The sequence below is a fragment of the Capsicum annuum genome, chromosome 12, assembly GCF_002878395.1.
Source record: "Capsicum annuum cultivar UCD-10X-F1 chromosome 12, UCD10Xv1.1, whole genome shotgun sequence".
NCBI classification, from domain to species: domain Eukaryota; kingdom Viridiplantae; phylum Streptophyta; class Magnoliopsida; order Solanales; family Solanaceae; genus Capsicum; species Capsicum annuum.
The window spans coordinates 69,953,126-69,958,796 of NC_061122.1; the positions used below are offsets into that span (position 1 = coordinate 69,953,126).

At 35.8% G+C, this 5,671-nt stretch overlaps 1 long non-coding RNA gene across 1 annotated transcript; it reads left to right on the forward strand.

Annotated features, from left to right (window-relative positions):
* Positions 1-7: 7 nt before the first annotated feature.
* On the forward strand, positions 8-668 carry LOC107855168. Its single transcript, XR_007048356.1, has 2 exons — positions 8-154; positions 427-668. It is a non-coding gene; the product is annotated as an uncharacterized LOC107855168 (long non-coding RNA).
* Positions 669-5,671: the final 5,003 nt, after the last annotated feature.

The following is a 5,671-nucleotide window of genomic DNA, read 5'->3' on the forward strand; positions in this document are numbered from 1 at the left end:
AGATAATATGGATGAGAAAAAAGGATCAATCAATACAGACTAGGTGCTTATCACAGTGTCTGTTGAAGATTGATTGTAATGGTTAAAAATTCTTGAAGGAGAAATATAGATGATATCTCATGGATACAAACTAATAATCATCTGTGAGGATCAGGTAATTGGAAACTAGTCATGTGATTAGAAATGTTGATCTTTGTAATATAGCAACTTATCCGTCCCAATACGATTGATTGTTTTACATTTTGGCTAATTTGCGACATCCTTTTTAAATTGAGTGTTGAGTATGTTGAAGATATTCATGTAACTTTTTAGTTACATGACCTCTTTTGCTCCGTAGTATACTTATTTCTTCTGGCTTCAGTTGCTATTTCTTTAGTTATCACTTCTATATAGCTAGCAATTGACTAAAGGCTCTTCCTTTTTCAGGTCATGCATGGGGACGATCATACTCATCTGTCTTACTCTAAGAGTTAGAATGAGTGGTGATTGGGCTACTAATGTTTAGTATATCTCTCGTCTTCCTGTTGTGAAAAGTGTTTGCTAGGTGTATACTTTTGAATGAGTATCTTTCTTGATTGTATTTTTTCTATAACATTCAATGAGTAGGAAACCTTCATCATTTGTACATAAAGTTAGCATTTTGTATACAAGCTGATCAATTTGATGTGTATTGGTTTCTAAATTTTCTTTTTTACCTTTTTCTTATACTGTGTACAAGCTGATCAATTTGATGTGTATTGGTTTCTAATTTAAGTTTCTTTTTTACTTTTTTCTTATAGTGTAATTTTGACGAAAGCATCACAATGCCCCTCCCCCCCATCCACCCCCACCCCCAAAATCCTTTATTGAAGTGTCGTTTCCCTGTTGAAGATTTTAAGAATTTACTGGTAAAATGTATTGACAAAAGATACATTTTAGCTCTTTTGTGAAACCAATAATCATTCTTACTGTTCTTCCTCTAGCTCTAGCTGCTTGCAATGGTTGGTTAGTTCATCAACTTGATATTAAGGATGCCTTCGCACATGCCCCTCTTAATGAAACAATCTACTGGTTTGGTTCTCTATAGCTTAAAATAAACCTAGAAGGTGTGGTACTTTTTTTTAAAAAAAAAAAAACTATATTCTCCAGATTGGTTTGAAAAGTAGAATTGATGACAGCACTTCTTGTTTTCAAAACTAGAAATGTCCCTTACAACTTGCAGATATTTTGTACTCCCAAGTCTGTCTATCCCTCTTTCTTTTATGTCCCTTCACACAGCTGATTTCCCTAACTTTTCTAATCCACTCTATATCGACGTTTTGTTGGAGGTCCTCAGTATCTCACTTTTATCATCCTGATCTTGCTTCCGCTCTCTATTAATCAAGTGTCATGGTTACCTTCCCTTGGATGTCATTACACTTCTGGAGAAAAATCCTAAACAAATGCAAAAACATCTGGTGTTTGGGGTTGAGATCAAAAAGGTTAAGTGCCAATGAATGTATTTGTTATTAATGAAAAAGAAAAAAAACTGAATTAGGAAAGCACATACAAAATAAGAATCATAAGGACTTGAACAAACTGACTTAAAAAAGTCATATAAACTAAGAAATTAGCTAATTGACAACCCAAATATAATCCAATTTCTCTCTCCATTTCCCACTTAAGTACAAATTTAGCACGCACAACCTCCTCCCTGCTGCTGTGTGAGATGTGTTTGGTGTTGTAGGCTTCAAATTCACGTCGACCATATCTTCTGATTTTTTGGATGATAGGTTCTCCATCCCTGGAAAAGCAGCAGCAATTTTTCGAAATAGAGGCTGCAGATTCCAGCTCATTTTTTATAGGTCATGCATGCTATTTGAACCACTAAAAGTAAAAGGAAAAAGCAAAATATCTTTTGTGCAAACAACAACAAACAACCTCTATCCCAATCATTGACTATGATTCTCCATTTATATTCATCTTAGGCTAACATTATACACCAACAACATACTCAGTATAATCCCACAAAGTGGGATATAGGGAGGGTAGGTTGTTTCCGCTAGACCCGGGCTCAAGACAGAAACAATCTAAAAAAGACGTAATGGAAATACAAGGAAGTAGATAGTAGCAGAACATTACTACACTAAAATAGTACTACAAACGAACTTTACAGAACAATATATATATTAGCAGAAATCGAAGAACAACAAACTACAAGGGTAGTACTACAATTACTAGTAAGGGAAATAAGACAATGTACTCCTACCTACTAATATGGACGCATCTACTAAACTTATACCCTAATACGTGTCCTCTACACCTTCCTATCCAAGGTCATGTCCTCTGGACTGCGTCATGTCCTGTCTAATTACCTCTCCCAATACTTTTTCGGTCTACGTCTACCTTAGACCAGTATTATACAAAATAAAAATAAAATTCTCTGTACTACTACTTGCATAAAAATCTCTGAAATGGTTAAAAGACCCTCAGAAAGCATAAGACCAAATGTTCTAATATGACCAAAAAATTAGTTCATCAAAAGGGCCAAAAGAAATAATCGACTATTGCACTGTAACTACGGTTCGGTTGAAATGTAGGGGTGCACTACCATTCTAGGGACCTGGTCCCTAAGACTATGATAAAGGCAATAAAATAGTAAAGAATCTAAAACTAGCAGGAATTAAAAGAACACAGTGATTTACGTGGAAACCTCCTTGTTCAAGGGAGGAAAAAACACTACTTTTCCTCACAAACACTCAAACTCCACTATAGTCAAAACTCATTGATTACAGACTCCGAGAATTTAACTCTAAGTTCTACTGGTTGCAATAGCTCTACTACAACCACCTCTACTTACTTCAACAACCTCACAATCGACTAACTCTAATCGATTGACCTTAGGTAAGTCTACCAAAGCACTCTACCACCAAGATAAAGACATTATTCTTATAATATGAGTAATTCAATTACAAAGTAAGACTTGACTCAAGAACAATTAAACTTGAGCACACACAAATTTGGAACTTGAGCAAAAGAGAGTTTTTGTTGTTTTATTGATTCTCCAATTTTGCAAAAACTACTTGTATGAGAGGCATCCTTTTCTATTTATAGTAGTGTATAATCAAGGTTGAATTTAGATTGGACCAAGTGTTACAATGGGTACACTGTACTCCAACATAGTTAGTTGCATTAGTGAACAAAACTGTACAAAGATGTGATAATTGTACCTCTTCATGATGATCCAGGGACCTGGTCCTTTGAAGACAACTGATCATCATCAAAACACGAGACATCAATTTCCCCTCTTTTTGATGATGAAAAACTATAACCTCAGAACACTAAAATTTGTTCAATCATCAGAGTACCTACTACTGTCTATATGTGCTCTCCCTATCACCATGCTTCCTCCTGTTGTGTTTCCCCTATCAATATTCCCCCCCTTTTTTAGATAGATAGCCACATCTACATCACATACACTTAGCATAGCACCTAGTCCCTATAAAAATGAATTCAGTATCCCCCGTTTTGGCATCATTAAAAAGAAAGAATAATAAATTAATAATAAAATAAGAACATATCAGTTAACTCATGCCACTGGGGAAACACTAACATGAATGAACACTTTAAGTAAAGAAAACAAATGATTAACACAAGTAAGGAATTCATTTATATGAAATAGGATTAGTACCATTACAATATACCAAAAACATAAAACATCTAAATCATGAAAAAGGCCACACAGGAATCAAGGATAGGAACTTGATACACAGAAGAATTAAGATTAGGAGGGAAGAGTTTTAGGTAGATGGAGGTTTAGGGGAGAGGGTCTTTAGAAGCATCTCCATTCTAGCACTTGCAGCAGCATGAGAATCCAAAACCTGCTTTGTTAGGTCCTTCGCTTCAGCATTTAAACTCTGGACCTTATTAGTAAGTACTAAAACCTTCTTCTTTAGATTCACATTCTCTTAACTAAGTGCTTCATTGGCACCCGGTCCCTCTGATGATAGCTGCTGAATTTTTAATTTCAGTATGAGAATTTCAGTTTACTAAGCGGCCATAGAAACTCTCATCTCCTCCAACTTCTTACTCAAACTCTTTTGAACTTCTAACAATTTAGAAACCTAGGACATGGTCCCAGTTTTCGCTTCAACACACTCATTTTTAACCAAAGTAGTTAGGGTGAACATTTGGTTCATAGTTCCAAGAGTTTCCTTTCCACAGACTACCCCAAAATAATCAAATACCCTATTTAAAACGTATCCATAAGGCATACCATGTCTTCCATCTTTCTCATGGATTACTTTGAATATAAATTGAATCATCAGTGCAGGTAGACTAATCAACTCAAATTTGATAAGGCACTCCATCACATACAAATCTACACTAGAAGCAATAGTTTTTTTCTGAGATCTTGGTGGCACTACTTTGTTAACAAACTCAAACACCAATTGAAACTCACCCTTGAGAAACTTCTTCCTTACACCAACCATAGAAGTTCCTCCCACTTTTGAAGCATAAACCATAAACTCAGTTCAAGGTTGTTGTTTTGAGACAGTCCTCACACCCATAATGGGAACATCCAAAATTTTCCCAAGAGTTTCTTTATCCAATTTTATTTTCTTTCCTTGCATTATTGCAGTCATGCTTTCCCCACCTTTAGAGAATTTCACAATGTAGAAAAACTATCTTACTTTAGCTTCACAGATAGAGGGAACTAGTTCTTCTAGGAGATATAACTATCCCTGGTGTCTAACATATCCACTAGTTCCACCATTCTTGGGTTATAAAAATTCTTGAGTTAAGACCTTTCCAGTCAACACTTTTTGATTTTTGAGAACTTTATTTCTTTCTTCTCTAGACACAAACTTTTCTTCTTCATCCTTCTTTCTTCTTTTAGAACCACTGATTGGTTCTTTCTTTGCAGGTTTTCTCTTCTTGGGACCAGATCCCTCAAAGACTTTCTTCTTCTTCTTAACTGCAATGTGTTTTTGTTTTATCCCAGCAACGCTTCTAGACTTTGAAGTGGAGGACCTGGTCCTTCCTTTATCATGAATTTCTTTTCTTCTTTATTTAGTTGCTTCCGCAACATCAGGATCAATATCTTCACCCGCTCCAACATCTACGAATTCTACATTTTCATCCTCTACTAAACTGGCTTTCTTCAATCTTTTTCTTTTAGCAGTAGATAACTTGATAGTCTTCATAGCATCCCCTAGAAACTTCTTCTCAGATCCACTAGTTGAGTGTGTGCTAGTAACCTTCCCACCAGTGTCAACTTTTTTTTTACACGTACTTCCCCTTTGTTTCTACACAAAATATATCAATGGTGGTTCACCATAGTCTGTCTCATCCTCCTCATTTAGAGGTTGCAAAAGCTCACCACCTTTAGGATTATCTCTATTAGGAGAGGAGTCTCCATCCTTTTTACCCGCCACTTACTCTTCTAACCCAAAGAAACCTTCTCTAAAGATCACTAGCAAGCAGAAGCAAATTTTTAGCCACCTAATCCTCACTGGTAGAGAGATTAGACCTTTTGGCAATGATTTTTTCATAAAAAAGCTGAGAAAATATGTGATTTAATTTTGAAGAAGTAGGGGAACCAGGTGCGATTAGGGTTTTAAAGGTATTCCTGGTTCTTCTAGGGAGGAGGGAAATTTGAGTAACTTTGGGAGTCTTGATTTTGATCCACCATCATGGCTAATTCAGTAGG